Here is a 19079-nt window from a genome sequence, read left to right on the forward strand (position 1 = left end):
CCGAGAACCCTCTCGGGGGGCTCGGAGACCCTGGCATGTTGCCCAGAACACCTGGTGGCTTGATTTTGATCCTTCTAATGAAGTGCCACCTGTGTATGAGGCATGAGAGCCACACAAGTTTGAACAGTGCAAGAAGGATGTGTTCACAGGGTGAAAATGTAGATTTTAGAATTTTTAGTATAGGGGTTATGGGGACAAGATGGAGGAATCAGGGTGTGTCCAGTCCTTCTTCTTTCTTCTTCTTGTTCTCCATTTTCTGCTGTAATGATGGCACTTGGGGATTGGTTTAGAGTAGAAGTGCATTGTCTAACATAGGTGATTGGTATTGGGAATTAAAAGTAAATATGATATACGTCGTTTGTAGTATAAAAGACGACACCGCCTCGGGGGCGGTCAGCAAGGCCCGTGGCTGCCTTGCTGAGCAGATCTCGGCTGGGCAGACAGAAAAATTTTGTAGATAAGAAATAATAAACAACCTGAAGACCGAAAAGTGAAGAGTCCAGACTCATTCTTCGAAGCGCGGGCTGCCTCAGAACCATCCCACGCATCTCAGGGCAGAGACCAAACACGCGAACATGAGAGGGAATGAGGCAGATGGGAAATATTTCTCCCTGCTGTCCCACTGTCCCCCCAGACCAGAACAGAGCACCTAAGAGCATCCAACCCTGGGTTTAGGCAGGGTGCTGCATGCAGGGCTGAGCTCCCTGGGGAGCAGATCCCAGAGCAGGCTCACTCCAGGTTACTCCTGTTTCCAGGACAAGCCCTGTACAGACAGAGCTTGCCCATGAATGACAGCACAGCAATGCAAGGCAGGTGAGTGCAGACGGACATCAAGAAGAAACAATGTGCTTTGGTGGCACCATGTCTAGCACGAGCCAAACCCACCAAGCTTTGGGCAAAGCCAGTGGTGGGGTCACACCTGGAGCACCAAAGCACCCCGGCCAGCCCCATGCTGACACGTCTCCATCCTACCAGTGGGAGCAGGATCACTCTGGAAGTTACAAGGATCCTTCCCCAAGAGTCCAGATGGGGACAGAAGTCCGGAATCATGCACAAGCCACAAGAGCTGCTGCACCTGGGATGGGGAAGCAGAGTAGAGGAAAAACCTCCTTACGACAAGGCAAACAATGATCTCTCATAAATGAGTAACAGCCCTGCATGCTGCTGGGCGTCCTCAGCTTATCTCCCCTGCACAAACAAACCCTGAACTTTGCCTGCTGCTTGGCTCCCGATGTGCCAGGGAGCGGAGCTGGGAGTGCGGCCGGCCAGGGTGGCAGGGATGGTGTTTATCACAGGCCCAGCGTGGTGCTGCGAGCCAGCCCCAGCTAACATTAACCATCATACACACTGAGCCAGTACAGGGGGAAAACAAAAATATATTAAACTGGGAGGTTGTGCAGGGTTCCTGGCTGGGCAGGGGGGAGCAGCTTCCCATGCTGTCAGGGCTGGGCTCTTCTGCTTTTTCCCGTGAAGCAGCTACACCCATTTCCAAAGTTTCCTTTGACTGAGATCAGATGTAACTTTGTCCTAAAGAACATTTAATCAGTTACGTTGTAAGTGCCAGTTAATATTTACTCAAAGAGAAAGGCTGTTCCAAGATTCCCTATTTTTTTTTTTTATTTTCTAGTTCTTATTTTTCATACCTAGAATGGGGGAGAAAAAGCAAGAAGGAACTGAAACAATCCTTTGCTCCCCTCAGGTCAATACCCTGGTGTGCAGCCACACCAAACACCCCCAAACCCATCACTTCCCCCTTGTCAGGATGCAAGTTCTAAGCTCAGGGTGAAGCTGAGGGCTCAGGCAGGAAGTAGAGGAGGTCTTGATCTGTGGGACTCACCACTAGGACTGGGGGCAGATGGATTACACAAGTCCAGCACTTCAATGAGAAATAGAAAAAAGCTGGGAATGGAAACGAACAGTTTTCTCTAGGGAAGGGAAACAAAAAGGGGAGATGGAGAGGCTAAAAAGCAGCAGCAGCTCCAAGAAAGCTAGGAGTTTAAGAGAAAAACGTCCTAGAAAAGCCCACCCCATTCCCGAGAATGAGCTCCCAAGTCCCTTGGCACCTCACCTACTTCCCAGCACAGGGGGCCGACATAGGACCTGATGGTCCAGCCTCAGCTCCCACTGAGGCTCCCGTGGCTGGCCGGCGACGCTGAAGAAGCAGGACGGCGGATGCAGGACGCAGGCACAGGACTGGCGGACACCCCGAGAGGGGCGAAGCCAGGAACCTGCTGCTCTGCTCACAACGTGCAACATCCACAGAGGCAAAAGCCCACCCTCCTACCACTGGCTTTCAGTGCTCCTACGGGCTTCAGCCACAGCTCCCAGCACGGAGCCAGGTACCGCCTCTCACTGGTGGGATGTTTGCTGGTCCCTGGGGAATGCAGGAAAGCAGCGGGGCAGCAGAGGCGTGCAGGTGTGGGTGAGCGCACCGGGGAGCGAGTGAGCCCCGGTCAGGTCTGACTGGGTTTACTGGGTCACCACGGCAGCTGTGTGAGCATGACTGTGCTGGCCTCAGCCTCCCACCGGCAGCCAGGCACAGCACACCCAAACGGGCTGGCCCAGTCGGCACCTCCTTAAAATCCCCATGACCAGCGTCTCCGAAGGAGCAAAAAGCTTTTGATGAGTGAATTTCACACTCTCACCAACGTGGATCTGGCCAAAGAAACAAGCCAAAGCTGCCACACTCCTCAACAGCCACTGCAGCAGGACATTCTGTGGGCATAGGAGCCCCTTCCCAGTGCCCCATGGTCCTCAAAGTCACAAGGCAGCAAAACCTGGGAGCACAAGGTGTTTGCAAGCTGCACTGCAGGAAAGCTGTGCTGTCTGTGGGGCTGCCAAACATGGAGACACCACAGACAAGGTCTCACAGTTCCCCATAGACGTTTCCTCAAAAAAAATTATGCCAGCTTTTTAATTTCAAAGGAACTCAGGAGAAAGAATGGAAGTGGTGCATGGGAGCAGCACTTCTCCAGCTTAACCTCAGCATCCATTCTGGATGGCAGGACAGATTTGCGGAGTGGGATAAGACACTTTCCCATCCCACTCCTCCCTAGACAGCTTATAGTTGTTCCACCAAGATCTAGTAAAGCCCAAGCAGGCTCCCAGAGTGGCTGCTGGACATTCCTCCTCCCTCATGGGCTGCTCCCCTTGGCATCACAGACTACAAGCAAGCCCTGCCAGTTTCCCAGTGAGAGACAGGGATTTCCAGTGGGTCTTCTCTGGGTTATGGAGCAGCAAAACAGCCTTTACAAAATCCTCATCTGGCACTGCACCAGAAGACACCAATTGCACTTTGCTTTTATTTGGAGCCTGGGCACTCCAAACCCCATGCAGCCGATTCCACTCTACGCACTGATGCCAAGCCTGGCACATCCCCCTGCAGCCACTTGCATTCCCACTGTCACTGAACTGTCCCACCCCCCAGGTCAGGTTGCTCTCAGGTTCAGCTGAAACAGCCTGGCCCGTTCCTGGGGCGGGCTGGGGGAAAGGCACCTGCCCCAGGGGATGGTGAGGTGGGGAGAGCTCCAGGCATGGGAACAGCCAGTGAATTATGGCAAGGGAGACAGGGCTGGCCCCAGCCTGGTGTGAGCGCGGTGCATTTCGGGCCCCCCTTCCCTGGAGGCGGCAGGCCTTGGGTGGGAAATCCTGCGAGATGTGGGAAGAGGAGCCAGGATGGAGGTTGCCAGGCAACTTTAATTCAGCCCTTGACGAACTTCCAGCACTTTGCTTCTGCTGCAGAGCCCAACCAGAAAATGATAAAACATCAGATCCACCCCAAGCCCATAGTGTCCATCCATTTGTTCCAGGAGTTTGCTCCTGGCCTCGTGCCCAGATTGCCCTGCAAGGACACGGGTCCCCCGTGGCAGCACCCCCAAAGGCCAGCCCAAAACAAGCCGCTGTTCCCGGCACAGATCTGCAGGGGCAGGATTTGACCCGTGGGACTGGGCTGGCGCTGCTGCACAGATATTTCTCAACCAGACAGGATTTTTGTCAACAACTCAAGAAAAAAATGCAAACTTGCCAAATGCCCTCCAGGAAGAGGGGACCCGTGCTGGGTCAGGGAGAGAAGGAGCACACTGACCTCCTGGGAGCCCCTCCCTGGGTTTGTTTTTGCTTTCCTTAAACAAAACCATGCATGACCCTGAGGTGCTTCAGCAGACACACACTAGAGCTTCCGCCATTCAGGAAGCAGATGTACTTCTCCTTTACCCAAATTTGGGATTTGGGCACAGAGAAGGGGAGGAAGAGCTGCAACATCAGCTCCTCTCACAGAGTATCCTGCCCTGCTCCGGACGCAAAGCCCCCACGCAGAGCACAGCCATCGTGGAGCCAGGGAGGCGGGTGGGAGGCTCCTGCAGGCCATGGGAACAGGCTCCGAATTCCCACAGCAGTCCCCACCAGCCACCAGCAGAGGAGAGCACCCAGAAATGTCTGATCCCAGAAATGTCACGGCAGGGAGGAGACATGCGAAGCAGCAAAGTGATGGATGGGAGAGAGAGTCGGGACAGCTGGGGATGTGGGACACTTTAAGGGGCGCCAGTGCTGGAGGGAGCCAAACATCCCTGGAAAGACAAGCTGAGCAGTCAGCAATAAAACTTACAACAGCCCAGTTTCCAACACATTTGCCCCCCCTCGCCCCCGCCAGCCCCACGCCTTTATCGACATCCCCCTGCTGCATTCCTGTGGGGAATGTTGCCCACCCCACAAGAGGCAGGGATACATGGTGTCATCCCTGCAGGGCTGCAGGGATCAGGGTGTGTTCGCTTCTCCCAAGCTCCCTGTTTTCACTAATCTCACAAGAACTCGTTCCTCTCCTCCATCAGGTCGGGTCTGATGAGGAGCAGGAGATTCAAAGGGGCTGCCAGGCAGCAACAGAGCTCAGTGCCAAGTCCCCATGAGAGCTCTCCAGCCATTCCCACCCAAACCCACCCAAAAAAGTCCGACTGAGAAAATAAGGAAAGCTGCTTTGCCCTGTGCCATGGCTGCCAGGCACAGGGACAGCATTGCTCCAGCTGCTCGTGACACGACACAAGCAGACAGCAAGAGCACAGTGCCCATGACAGCAGAAGAGATCACTCCTCCACTGCCCACCCAAATGGAAAACCCACCAACACTGTCTGTTAGCTGAAACAGTTCCTTGCCTGGGTCCAGAGGCCTTGCCAGGAGATGGTCCAGAAGGGTGCAAGGAGGGGAGGCTGAAGGGCAAACCCTTGCAGCTCAGTGGTTGGACTGAGAGCACCAAGGGATGCCACAGGCAGCCCTGGACAGAGCAGCAAAACTCCCCCCACAGGAACAATTCCTCACACACTGGAGGCCATTAGCTCTTGCAGGACAGCAGTGAGGACACAGTCCCTGCGGCTCTTCCCTCTCACAGCACGTCTCTCCCCTTTGGAAAGGCCGCAGCAGCAGCCCTGGGCTGACCCCACAGCCTGGGAGCACCTGAGAGAGCAGCAGGGAGTCGTGCAACAGCCGGGAAGTGAAACCGGATGGTGCCGAGACTTTGTGGCTCGCTCTGACTCCACTCTCACGCCTCCATCCCAGGACACGGGGGAGGCAGAGAGAGCCACCGAGCCCTGAGATAGGGGATGCACAGCCCTGGGGCTCCCACCTCCCCCATCATTAGGCAACATCACCTCCAAACCCCAACAGGCTCCATCCTTTTGTCATTTGCAGCATGACAAGCTGCACCGCTGGCCGGCAGCCCCTCGGCAGCCTGGACAAACGAACAGACAGATAGCCTTCCACAACACAGCAAATTCTCCCAGCAAGGGGGCGTCTGCATCCAAGTGGCTCAGCACTGGATGTGATCTGCAATTCAGCCTTCAAAGGCTTTGTGGCTGAAGCACATTGTCTCCTCAGCAGAAGCAGCAAAATAATTGTAGAAATAAATTCCCAGGAACAATTAGAAAGAAAACAAGAAAAAAATCCCAACCCTAAATGTAAAAGGACATCTCAAAGCCAGCAGATTTCAGGGCTTTTTAAAGCATCTGAATCCATTTGCCTGTCCCTGTGGCTGCACTGTTTCATTTCACTGGGCTCATACAATGCAAGACACGGAATTAACTTGGGTGTTTGTTTAGAGCCGGTTTGTCTTCCAGTTATTTTCCAAAGCCAGGTTTGAGTTTCAAAGATGTTTCTTGGCAATGCCTGGGGTTCCCGCCGTCGGGACAGTGCGGGGCTTTCCCAAGGGGAAACAGAGGCTCACAAATCCCACACGACCTGGGGTCCCCTTGGAAGTGGGGGCAAGAGGTGGAGCACAACACAGCCTGTCTGCAGTGAACATGGGGCTTTCTGCTGCAAGCCTGTTCCTCTCCCTTTTATTTATTCCAAAGATAAACTGTTTTCTTTTCCAAAGTCCAGCAAAACCAGATGACGGGAGCAGTTTTGGGGCTTCCAGTTTCAACATCTTCTTGTTTCCTTTGCTTTCCCTCCAACAAAGCTTCAATTCGGGGTCAAACCCAATTTTGATATTTCACTTTGCATTCAAAACTGCACAGCACAAAGCAGTAACATCTGGCCTTTCCCACAGTTGTTTGCATACCGCCAGCTTTGTTGTCCCAAAATCAGATCCCCACATGATTTACATGGGCTGGGCTTTGCAACAGGCAAACAGTCTCCCTCTGTCAGGTAACGGAGGTGGGATTGTACCTGGAGGGAGCTTTTAAGCAACAAGAACACCAGAACCCAGAGCACACCCTGAACCACGAAGCTGCATCCCGGCCCCCACACAGGTTACCTGGAGCCTGAAACCCTGGGCCCCCTCGGTCTCTGAGCAGCAGAGCTCAGGCCCCAGGAGGAAGGAGGGGGTGGCTTTGGTGATGACCTTGCTGTGGCAGAGCCCTCATGCTTGTAAATCACGAGGGGCTGGTGGCAGAGCCGGCCAGGAATGGAGGAAGGGAGACGGCAGCGTTTCCTCCTGAAGCAGCAGCCAGGCAGGAGCTCTCACCTTTAAACAGGAACAGGCACCCACCCAACACCACTGTCGGGGGAGTTACATTAAAAAGTCTGGGGGCATCACCTCTCCTCTCTGACGGGAAGCAGGTCCCCAGGACGGGCCCCCTCTCACGAAATCGCCCATCACATGAGGTGCTTCCCAACAAGTCTCATCAAGATGCCAAGCAGAGCCGGCGGGCAAGTGCAAGGAAATTCCCCACACGCGGCCAGGCGAGGCTGGCACCACATCTCCCCTGCACGGCCTGGCAGAGGCCCCTCAGCAGCCTTGCTAAGCACACCTGCACCTTTATCCCGGCACATGACCTGCCAGATTTGCTGAATAAACCTCCCAGCTCCAGCAAACCCGCTGCATTCCTGGTGGGTAAAGTGGTGAAATGTTCAAATAGATGTTGGAAAAGGCAGGGGGGGAGAACAAAGCCTCATCTGCAGCAGCTGAAAGGGTGGTTTGGATTTGTTGCCTTTTTTTTCCCCCCTCAGGTTGCAACACAAAAACAAAGTCCTGATAGGGATCTCTCCTGCTGGGGGGCAGCTCCCTGCCCCTCATCCCTCTGGGCACAGCAGGCCTGGCCAAACCGAGATGAAGCCCAGACCTGTCCTGCAGGGCACACACGCAGCATCTGTGGCTGCCGGGGTCACCCTGCCCAGCTTCGGGGTTCGGGGGGGGGCCCCAACCAGCGCCTGCTGCACAGGGAAGGGAAGCAGCCGGAGCCCGCAGTGGCAGCCCAGGCAGCACCAAAAGTGCCGCTGTTGTTATTAATAATTTCCCTGCATCTGAGCAGAACTGCACTCCTCATCCATTTTGGGAAGCCTCTTTGTCAGAGGAGACTGGGGTTTTTTGCACCCGAAGAGGCTTTTCATGGTTCCCCCTCCCAGTTCACGCTCTTGGTTTAAAGGCCACGCACAAGTCACTGGCTCACCTGGGCACTAATAGAGAGAGCAAAGAGAGCCCCAAATTCCTGTGCTGCAGGTACTTTCTACCTTTGGATTGGCACGAAGAAGCAGAGAAGCCCCAGCACAGGCTGGTCTGCTCTGCCTGGGGGCCATCTGCACCCCCCACAGCAATGCAGCCCCAGGAGATGAATCTCGACGAGTCAAGGCTCAGACAAGCCACATTCCATGACCACCCCTGATTTCCAAAGGGAAGGAGAGGGGGCAGAGATTGCACTGCACCACCTGCATCGGTTTAGTACCTCATCCCAGCCATCTGAAACACCAGCTGACCCCAGGTAATGCTCAGCCTTCCCAAACACCCCCAGCAGTTCTCATCCCCCCAGCCTGCTGGGGAAGGACAGGGCAGGATCCAGCCCTCCCCGCCCGGAGCTGGTGCCCTGTCTGTCCGTAACTCCTAGAATCGTGTTCCCTCACACCGCCAGCATGTTCCCCCGTCGCTCCTACCCAGGTCCCCCAGACCCACCTCACGCCACACCCCAAACCTGTCCCCAGAGAAAGCTCCTGCACTGCCACCACATCCAGCATATCCCACCTCCCCTCCGGCTCTTCACCCCCAAATCCTCACCTGCCTCAGACCTACCGTAAATCCCTTTCCCTGTCGCTTCCGAGGTTCTGCCCTCTTGTTTCCCCAAACACATTATTCCCCGGATTTCAACCACAGCAGGTCAGAGCCCTGCTCGTCTTTCTCTGGACCGTTCCTGTGAGCAGCACCCACACCCAGCACCACAGAACCTGCCTGTGGACTCAGCACCCGGATCCAGCACCCGAGCAGACAGAACCAGCATTCCAAACCTCGCTTGTGGACCCCAACCAAGACCCGGCACTCCAAATCCAACAACCCAACCCTTCCTGTGGACTCAGCAGCCGGACCCAGCACCCTTAATTCTGCCCGCGGACTCAGCAGCTGGGATCCAGCACCCCAAGCCCTATCTGCAGAGCCATACCCGACCCTGAGCCAGCACCCCAGGACTTACCAAGCGATTCAACACCCGCACCCAGCGCTCCAGATCCTGCCCGTGGGCTGATCACCCGGCCCCAGCCGTGTGTGAGCAGTACCCGCACCCCGCGCACGACCGACCCAGCTCCCGGATCCTGCCCGCGGACGCGGCGCCCAAACCCGGCACCCCCCTGGCCCGCGGACCCGCGCCCGCCCCGAACGCCGCCGCTCGCGGCCCTTCGGTGCTTGCCTGGCGCGGTGGCGCAGCCGGTGCGGGCGGTACGGCGGGCGAGGGCAGGGTTCGGCCGGGCTCGGCTCCGCTCGGCTCGGCTCGGCTCTCGCGGCCCCGCCGTGCGGACCGAGCTGAGCCGGGCTCCGCAGCGCCCCCTGCCGGCAGCGCCGAGCGTGGGGGCTCGGCCCTCAGCGTGGGGCCGCGAGGAGGAGGAGGAAGAAGAAGAGGAGGAGGGGAGGGGAGCAGGGCCGGCCCTGCCCGCGTTGCGTGGAAGCAGGTAGCAGCACGTCCCTCGGCAGAGTCGCGGCAGGCAGGGACGGGATGCAGCCCCCAACACGTAGGGTGGGCCAGGGGCTCACTCAGCACAGGTGGTTTGCGTGATGTGGCCCCCAAAAGCCCGTGCGAATTCCCTTTGCAAAGTCAGAGAGGCAAAGGACTGATATTGTGGACTTAGTACTGTGAAAAAGCATGACTGAACACGGATAAGTGCCATCCTACTATGCCAGCACAGCAAGAACATGCTACCTGTACCATCACGCCAAAACCCCAGCCAGAGGCACCCATGTCAGCACAGCACAGCCCCCCGCCAGTGCCATGGTGCTCACTAAGGTGTCTTGCCCCTCAAAGTCACCCCAGCACCCTGCACTGCACGCCTGGGTCAGGCACTGTGCCCCATCTTCTCACTGCTCTCAGCACGCCTCGCCATTCACGCATGGCGGAAGGTTGTTTGGAAACACAGGCAGGTAATGGTTTCTCTGGGGCCCTGTGTGAAGCCTTTTTATCCTGGGTGGCTTCTGCAGCTCCTCCCCATGTGGAGGAACTGCCAAGTCCAGGCCTGTGTTTGCTTTCCTTTCGTAAGCTTCCAGCACCTGGCCAACCCTCCCTCCTCAACCCTCGCAGCAGCAGCAGGCCTCCCAAAACCAAACCCTGAGCCAACATTGTGTGTAATCAGCAGGTTGGATCTAGGGCAGTTGGAAATCAGCTGGAGCAGGAGGTGGGGAAATGCTGTACCTGTGTATGCTGAACTGCAGCTCTCTTGGAGCTGGCAGCGTGGCTGGGTGATGCCAGCCTGTGGTCACAAAGCCATGTGGTGCCCAGTCCCAGCACCATCGCCTCTGGATGCCAGTTCATCCCCTCCACTCCACACCATCCCATCCCAGAGGTGACGTCTCCAGGAAGGGGACAAAGACCACCCCAACCCCACACCCTACAGACCTGGAGCCAGACCCATAGCAGGGCATAGGGCTGAGTAGATTGTGCTACAGCTGCTGAGCATTGTTTGGGGGTGAGGGTCAGCCCCAGCTGAGATTCCACCACCTTCTGGACCTCAAGGGTCAGTGAAGATGGCAGGGCCAGGATGATGCTGTGGGGAGCCTAACATGCCATTCCCAGGGCCTCTGACTGCCAGGATCCTGCCTCCTGGATCTGTAGGTGTAGGTGGGAGGGAGGGTAACAGAGGTTTGAATCCCCCAGCCCTCACCCACCAACGGGTCTCAGCTGAGGAGGGGCTCATCCTGGTGCTCTTAATGACAGCTGGTTCTGTCACCCTTGCACACACTCCCCAAGCAGCCGCCACCCTCTCTCCCAGCATGACATCCCAAGGCCCATTCCTTGTCCCCACTCTCAGAGCAGACGCTGCCCACCTCCTGGAGCACTCCCTGCCTCCCCGCCCTCGCCTCCCCTGTGCTCCGGAGGCTAATTACCATTTCCTCCTGTCCTCGGGCAAAACCCCAGCGTCTCCTCCGCGCCTCGCCTTGCCTCGCCCCTCTGCCCACCCTGCGGAAGTGGGAGGCCCACGCAGGCAGGGACAAGAGCCAGGCAGGGACAAGAGCCAGGCAGGGACATTCTTGGCCAGCCTGTCTTACCTAGGTATGGGGTGTTCAGGTGCTGCAAGGCAGCTGGTCCTCCACATCCTCTCCAAACCCCATTCCCTAATTTAGCAGAGGCACAGCTGGAGTCTGTGGGGCCACTTATGGGGAGAGCTGGTCCATGAGCCCTGGGGAAGGGGTGCCAGGGCTGGGACAGTGCTGCCCAAAGCTCCTCCTTACCCAGGGCACTGTACCCATCCCATCCTGCAGCAGCACTCCCTGCCTCCCACATGGCTGGAAGCCGAAGCCAGCACAAATTGGAGCTTCGTTAGCTGCTGGCCTTGCAGCAGGATAATTAATGCGTGAGTGCAGAGCAGGCTGAGCCTGGCGCGACCAGCATTGGGCTTTTACAGGCCTGAGCTTGCGAGGCTTTAATTAATTAACACGAGTCATTGGCAGCTGGAAACAGATCTATTTTCAGAGCTTTGCCTGCTCTGCTGCCCCCATGAGATTAACTGAAGGAATTTAGGGCTTCAAGAAGTTGAAGGCCAGGACCTTCCCCTTCTTTGCATGGTTTTCCCAAGAGTCAGAGAGGCACTTTTCCAGGCAGCAGGAGCCCAAACAGACCCAACCGTCCCCTGTGCTTGTATCCCTCATATCCATGGATTGGTTCTGCTAAGCAGGAAGGTCTGGCTGTGCTTCAACCCTAGCCCAGAGCCAGGAAGGTGCTGGACGGGGAATTTCCTATCAGGGCAGCTCTAGAATCGCAGAATCATGAAGGTTGGAAGCAATCTCCAAGATCATTGAGTCCAGCCTTTGACCCAAAAAGACCTGATCAACAAAACCACAGCACTAAGTGCCATGTCCAGTCAATTCTTGAACATCTTCTGGGATGTTGACCCCACCACTTCCCTGTGCAGTCCATTCCAATACTTAACAACACTTAGAGAGAATAAATTCTTCATGATGTCCAACTTGAACCTCTGCTGGTGCAGCTTGAGGCCATTTCCTCTTGTCCTATGGGAGAAAGTGCTGACCCTCACCTTGCTACAACCTCCTTTCAGGCAATTGTAGAGAGTGACATGGTCTCTCCAGAACATCCTTTTCTCCAGGTTAAACAACCCCAGCTCCATCATCTGCTCCTGATAGGATTTACAGCCCTACGACTCCTATCCCAGCCCAAAGCAGGAGACCCTTTGAGTCGCGACATGGTGCCTTGGGAAACCCCCCTCCCCAAAACCATGCCAGATTTTGTCTGTAGTGCTCTCTCCCTGTTACTCCAAACAGCCTTTAGGAAAAGGAAATGTTTTCGTGCCCTCATCACCAGAGTCTGGTTACTGTTTAATTTCTTATTGTTGTCACTTAAACACTGTGCCCCACAGAGAGAGGACCGAGTAGAGCAGGCTCTGCCGTGTCACAGCCCCACCCGTGCATGGGCAGCTGCCCAGCACAGCACAGCCCCACCACTCCAGCACACAGCAGAACCAGGCGGATGCCAAGAGCCAGCATTTCTGGGTTCGCCTGTTTCTGCCACAGAACTCTACCTGTGGCAGCCAGCAGAAAAGCTCACAGACAGCCCCTCTCACCCCCCAGATGCCCAGGGAGCCAGGGCAAAGCCATGGCAGCTCTCATGTTTCACTTGGCACCACACCCCCATCCCAGCCGGCATCCCAAATGATGCGAGGAATTATAACAGGGCCAGGACACCGTGAAATATTGATGGGATTAGCGCGGATCAGCTCTCCCAGCACGCAGGCTGCGCTTGCCCCGAGCGAGGAGATGCGACCTGCCCGCACTCAGGTTGCAGCTCAGCTCCCAGGGCAGCAGAGTGCCGGCTGCTCCCTGCCAGAGACAGTTCCCCAGCCAGCACAGCCTTCAGCCTTCCTGCAGGGCCGTGCAAACCCCTCAGAGCACACAGTGATGTGATTCAGGGTGCTTAATGCATGACACTGCTGTGCCTCAAGGCTGCTGGGGACGAGCCATTGTCTGGCTTGGCTGTAGCTCAGCACCAACACTCACCCTGGGCCCCAAGGGACCCTCACCCTGCCTGCAGTCCCAAAATGTGCCAGCCCCCAGCCCTCTTGCCCCCTCTCAGGCTTATCCTGCACAACCAAGATCTTATGGATGTCCCACACACAGGGGTGTCCAGGGTGGCTGTCAGAAGATCCCACACTCCCCACTGATCTGTGTCCCCTCTCCCACTACTGGAAACCAGGTTTGGTCAGACAGAGGATTTCTTTATGGATCAGAGAGGTGTAAAGACAAACAACTTAGCAGGATCAAATAGCAGCCAGGATTAAATTAGAAATACACTGGTAGAGTGCACACCATGGCAGCAGCAAGTCACAAAGGGTTCTCTTTTGGGATTGCAGCACTAGCAGGGCATTGGTGCTTATCAAACCCATGGGTTGACCAGGATCCCCAGCATTTGGTAGGAAACTGCTTCCTAAGGCAGGCCTGGCTTGTGCTCAGCAGTACCTGCAGCCTGTCTTTCCCTTGCCCCAGGTGAGAAACTGAGATAAAACTCCAGATCTGGGATTTGGTTTGCCAGCCTCTGTAGTCCGAGAGGCAGCAGGCATCCAACCATTTCAAGCTCCTCTCCAGACTGGTTTAAAAGCCAGCTGGGAGTTACAAAATCACGGTGCTCCAGCCGCTGGGGTTTATGAAACCCGCAAAGGAGTTGTGAAACTCAGGCTAGGGCTGTGCCAGCCCACACCGCAGCGAGAGGCTTGTTATAAAGGCAAAACCACCAGCGGAAAAACGGGTACTTTCCCCTTCTGACATGAGAAAGTAACAAGCAAAACAGCCTTTCTCCAGGCCCCTCCATGCTTCAGCTACGCTGTGAGACCTGCACTGCTGCTTTACCTGCCTCCATGGAAAAAAAGCCCCATGGGGAGCACACCAGCCACAGGGCAGTGGGGAAACCTCATCAGTCTCCTTTGTCCCCCACAGGAGCAGCCCTGACAGGGGATCTGTGTGGAGCAGAGGAACAGAAAAGACCACATGGTGTTGCCTGGACTCTGACAGCAGCACTTGGGGCTTCCCAGCAGCTGAGTACACACTCACCAGGCTTGGCTTTGTTTCTTGAGAGCGTCACGGACTCATCAAGCCAAGTGTGATGCTCCACAAATTAGCCCCAGGAAAAAAAATATTCCAATGGGCACAGAGCATGAAAGGCTCGGGAGTCTCTTCCCTTCAAGTCATTGAGCAAACTTTCCAAACCACTGTTTCTTCAGGCTGAGAGCCAGCGGGGAAAATTAAAATTGCAGAAGAATTTGTCTGAGAAAGTTATAAGGAGATGGAAAAAGGCAGAGGCAGACCAGAAGAGCCAGCCTGTGCTGCAGCCCCTCCGGCCCAAGGCTCAGCTTCAGGGAGGGATGGGACTTTTTCCCCCAGCTCAGTACAGCACAGAGTTGCTGCCTCCACTTCCTGCAAGATCACATGCAGCGTTTCTCCTCCCATAAATGCTTGGCAGTGGAAATTGCGATGTTCTGCCCAAGGCCATTTGTTGATGAAGGCTGCCAGGTGCCGGCAGCCCCAGCCGCAGAGCCAAGCACCGTGCCAGGGCAGATTTTCTCAAGGGAGAAGCAGCTGAGTCACAGCAGCTCCGATCCGTTCCCACAAGCTCGGCTGCAAGAGGCGCACGGGAGTTCACGGAGGACGGGCGCTCCACAGCGAGCTGGCAGGCTCGGGTTGGTTTGCTTGTCTGCAAACCTCTCTAAGCCAGCGGAAAGCATCTCCCTGGCTCCGGATCTGTCGGCAGCGTGCCCTCGGGGAAGGGCTGGTGAGACTGCGGGAGGGCAGGGTCCTGACCTGCCTTTCAACCAGGCAGAGTTGCTTTGGGATGCTCCTGCAGCATGGGGGGGAAACGCCAGCAGGCACTGGGAGTTCCATCAGCAAATGGAGTTTTGAAGCTCATTGTCTTGTCCCAGCTCTGGGCCAGGAGCAGGACAAAGGTGGCTGCACACAGGGAAGAGACGGAGGCACAGCTCCAGGAGAAGTGATTTGCTGGACATTGACAACCCCTCTGCCCATGATCCCAGCTGCTCCCAGTAAAAGCAGGCAGGCTCCAGCCTGGCCAGGGAGCACAGGGGTGTCTCTCTCTGTTTCTGCAGTGGGGCACAAACCCTGTGTTTCCCCTGCATGGCAGGTCAGGTCCCTGCCACACACTGCCTAGAGCAGTAGCACAAATACCTGGGGCTGCACGGGGGATGGGATAAGACTGGTGGCTATTAAAAGCTGCCCTTTTGGGTGAGCCAACCTGCACCCCCCAGAGCTGGAGTCAGGAAGGTGTTGTGGCCCCCAGCATCCACCCCTTGGGCCAAGGCACCAGACAGGATCCATGTCCCCATGACTTCACCTTTTTGCTCTCTGTACCCAAGCAACCTCTGTCCCAGCCCTGCCTCCTCCAGCCAAATGCTTGGATGGTCCATGGGCATCCCACCCCTCCTTCCCAGGCACCGAACCCCTACACTGCTGTCTCTGCCACCAAAGAAGAAACAACCCCAGCAGTGCAGTAAATAACCCCCCACACAGCAGAGCACTGGCAAGCAGAGCTGGGCACATCCATCACTCTCGCAGTTTTTCTTCAGCTCTGACACTTTGATAGGGGCGAGGGGGTGGGGAAGGAAAGGAGCTTCCAAAATTTATGAGCTAGGATTTAAAAATACAGTCTCCCAGAAGCACTGCAAAACCCAGAGATGGTGAAGGCGAGTGGCTTAGAAGTTGCCTTTGGAAACGAATGCAAAAGCTGTGCCTGCCTTGGAAAGAGGGACTGGAGAGACCTGCATGGCTGATGTCACAAACCACGGCCCCGGTGGGATCATTTTGCAAGTCACAGCTCTCCGTGCTGTGCATTACAAGTAAAGTGCAAGGCAGAGGTAACAAATGATGGGCTAAAATCCCTGCAGCCCAAAGGGTAATGTCACCCTCAGTGCAGACAGGATTTGGACTGTCACCTTCAATCTCCCGGAGTTTCTCCTCTGCATCCCTGACCTTCCACTGGTACATGCATAGCCAGCCTTCCAGCCCCTTTGGAAACAGATCCCCTTCATGCAAAGAAAAGAGCTTGTAGCTGTAAATTTAGCTGAAAACATCTCTGCCACAGGGAATCACATATCAAATAATAAAGCTAAATGAATGTCAGGAAGAGCAACCACAATATTGGAGTCCTTGGTCTTTACAGATGGACTGTCCCTCAGCAGGGTGCTGCAGAATTAACAGCTGAAAAACGTTACCCAGTCATTAAAAACATCTAAAAGTAATTTAGGCTGAGTGACAATGATGCTCAAAGCAAGTTGTTTGTGGAGATAAAATGAGCTATTTCAAGCTTGCCTTTTGTTGAAGTTTTTCTGTTGAAGTGGGAAAGGACTGAAAAACGCTGAGCTGACAGCCTTGCCAGCAGAGCCCTGGTGCTATGGCAGCGCTGTGAGGAGCATCACCATGAGCTGCTCTGATCCCCTCTGCCATCACTCTCCCATATTCCCTGCAAGGATGCTCAGAAAGGTCCGGGAAGATGGTCTCTGGGGCCACCACAGCATCTCTGCTGCATCACAGTGCCATTTGTGATGATGGTTTTGCTATGGAAACATCTCCTCCTAACAACAGATCTGTCAGCACATGTACCAAAAGCAGACCAGCATTCATTACATGGTAATTTCTGCTACCCTGTGATGGAGGCGAGGGACTTATCCTTCCCATGCTTTTCTTAAAAAAGAACAAAAAAACAACCAAAAAACCAACAAAAACCCAACAAAACTGAACAATGCGAATATCTGGGTTCACCCATCAACAGCATGGCATGAGCCCAGGGTTCCTCTAAAATCTTCTTGTAAGCATATTTTTGGTGGGCTCTTTGGACACACAGAGCACTTCAATACCCAGTGTTAAATATTTCAGGTGAAACATAACTCCTCTAAGTGCAGCCAGCCTTACTCTGAAGCTTCAATTCAGTGGGATTTCCCAGCAGCCTTCAGGAATTGATTTGCTTTTTGCTGGTACCTTCTCTCTGTGCTGTTCAGCTAAGTTAATGTATTCCAAAACCTGATTTTTTTTTTTCCTCCCCCTACATAATCAGATTTTTGGAGGCTGCAGTGAGATGCCTCACAAGCAGTTTTTGTCCTTAGGTGTTTTCTGAGCAGGCTGCATCCATCACGTCTTGGTGCTTTAGCACATCTCTGCACAAACGGTTCGTTCGAGAGTCAGCTGAATTCCTTTGATTCATGTTCCTGCATATCCATAGAGCTAATTTACCTTTATTAAAAGGAAAAAAACAAAAAGGAAAAAAGGGGAACTATTAAGAAGGACAGTGTCAAGGCCAGCAGAGCAAGTGCTGGAGGGCTGGGTTAATGAGCGGCGTGGTTGCTGCTGTCCAAGTGCCCAGGCTGGCTGGAGCCAGGAGCTGCTGCCCCAGCAAGGCTGACTCAGTGCCTCACTGGGCAGCCACAGGCTGCAGGCTCTGCACCCCCCTTTGGAGTAGTCCCTATGCTTTGGGGTCCATGGTGAACCTCACTTGCTCCAGCCTCCTCCCTGGTATTTTCCAGAGGACGGGCCCTGTGTGTGTTCAGCTTGGGCCAAGCTCCGTGCCCAGCCCAAGCTCCATCCCTGTGCTTTGGGGAGAAGGTGGAACACGACCATGGAAAAATGGATTTGCCCTCACATCTCACAGGAAGATCACTCTGTTCAGTCCCATGGGCCAGACAAGATGCTGTCCCTCTGCTGCCTGTGCCAGCAAGGTCACTGAGCTGTGCCCTGGCAAGGACACTTCCAAGGAGAGGGAGCAGGGATTTGCAAGACGCTCGTCACAATCATTTATTCTTGTCATTTCTGACCCTCAGGGTAGGAAGAACATCAGAGAACTGCAGGCACAAAACAACAAGCTTTGTAGGTCATATCAGCGTGTAAAGTACCATTAGGAACCACAGCACGAAGCATGAATAATACTTCCTTTATTCCATCATATACCTCAACGCCCTTTAAATAAATGCAAATGGTTTTTTGTGGACAAGGTTTGTACGAGATGCCTGCTCAGGGACTCAGGGCTGAAATGGAGCTGGAGCAGTAATTTTGCTCTCCCCCTGACAAGTCAGAGTGTCCTCAGCACTATCTGATAGGCTTAGTGACAGTCCAAGCCAACCCAGGCAGAAGAGCCAGGAGAACACTGTAAATCTTCCTCGCAGAGATTTCTGCTCTACCCATTAAACCAGAACCACAAAACACATGTCCTTCCATACTACGCTCCTCTCTCTGAAGGACACCAAGGCAGGAAAAACCTTTGAAGGACTCCAAGCCTGGAAAGGGACCTTCAAGAGCCAATCACATCGTTACTGAAAAGCCACCAACAGTCACAGCCTCGATGGCTTAAATCCTAAAATCCTTTCAGCAAATTATGACCTCGATTACTAAAAATGATCAGATAACGCAAAGGCAGAGAGAGATGCGCAGTGAGTCATCGCCCCCAAGCACTTGAGCTCCCTTTGGTCTCAGCCGGAGTGGGGTGAGGTTGCCCCCAAGAGGCAAATGTGACACAGCGAGTAGAGAGGAAAATGCTGAATTGTGCTCTAGTGGTACCACATAGGAAAGATTTTTTTTAAAAAAAATCTCCTCATCTGCTCTTATTTGTACTTCTCTCTACATCTTTGGATGGGGTGGGAGGGGAGAGGAAGGAGGTCAACTCTGGCATGTGGCTGGCTGTGTTCTGCTGGAGTTCCTGAACCACACAACTCGTTTTCCTAGTCTGGCTCACAGGGTCATTAGAAAGATCAAAAAATGTCACTGAGTTTTCTTCAGCCAAATGAAACATTTGACCCCATACACCTCACTAGGCTCCTTCAGAGCAAGGGCTGGCACCACATTCAACAGCAACTTCTGTCTCAGGAATGGATGGAGAGACAGAATGGTGGACACGATGGACTGCCTGGAAACTGAGAGATGACATGAAATCCCTCGGTTGTTCACGTAAAGCATACAGGCATTAACTGGACCAAATCCTAGCACCTTGCAGGGGGTGAAGGAATGGGACAGACATCTGGGATATCTCCCCAGCACATGCTCCACCCTCCAGGGATCAGCAGCCGGAGCTTTCTCAGCCAGGGAGAACGGCTTTCATTTCACAGACCCCTGCTGCATTTTTCTGCCATAAAATGCTCTTTGAACCTCTAAGCTTTTAGCATCCACATCCTGAGGCAAGCAGATC

General features: G+C 54.6%; 1 protein-coding gene across 8 annotated transcripts in view; it reads right to left on the minus strand.

Moving 5' to 3' along the window:
- SEMA4G (semaphorin 4G) overlaps positions 1 to 19079 on the minus strand; it is a 29756-nt gene that overhangs the window by 9933 nt on the left and 744 nt on the right. Inside the window, exon 1 of one of the 8 annotated variants that reach the window (XM_074545139.1) lies at positions 9096 to 9273. The exons of 6 other annotated variants lie outside the window; for them this stretch is intronic. The gene's annotated coding sequence lies outside the window, so the exon portion shown is untranslated. One more of the 8 variants, XM_074545141.1, reaches the window with a different exon arrangement.

The sequence above is a fragment of the Zonotrichia albicollis genome, chromosome 7 (genome assembly GCF_047830755.1).
Source record: "Zonotrichia albicollis isolate bZonAlb1 chromosome 7, bZonAlb1.hap1, whole genome shotgun sequence".
NCBI classification, from domain to species: domain Eukaryota; kingdom Metazoa; phylum Chordata; class Aves; order Passeriformes; family Passerellidae; genus Zonotrichia; species Zonotrichia albicollis.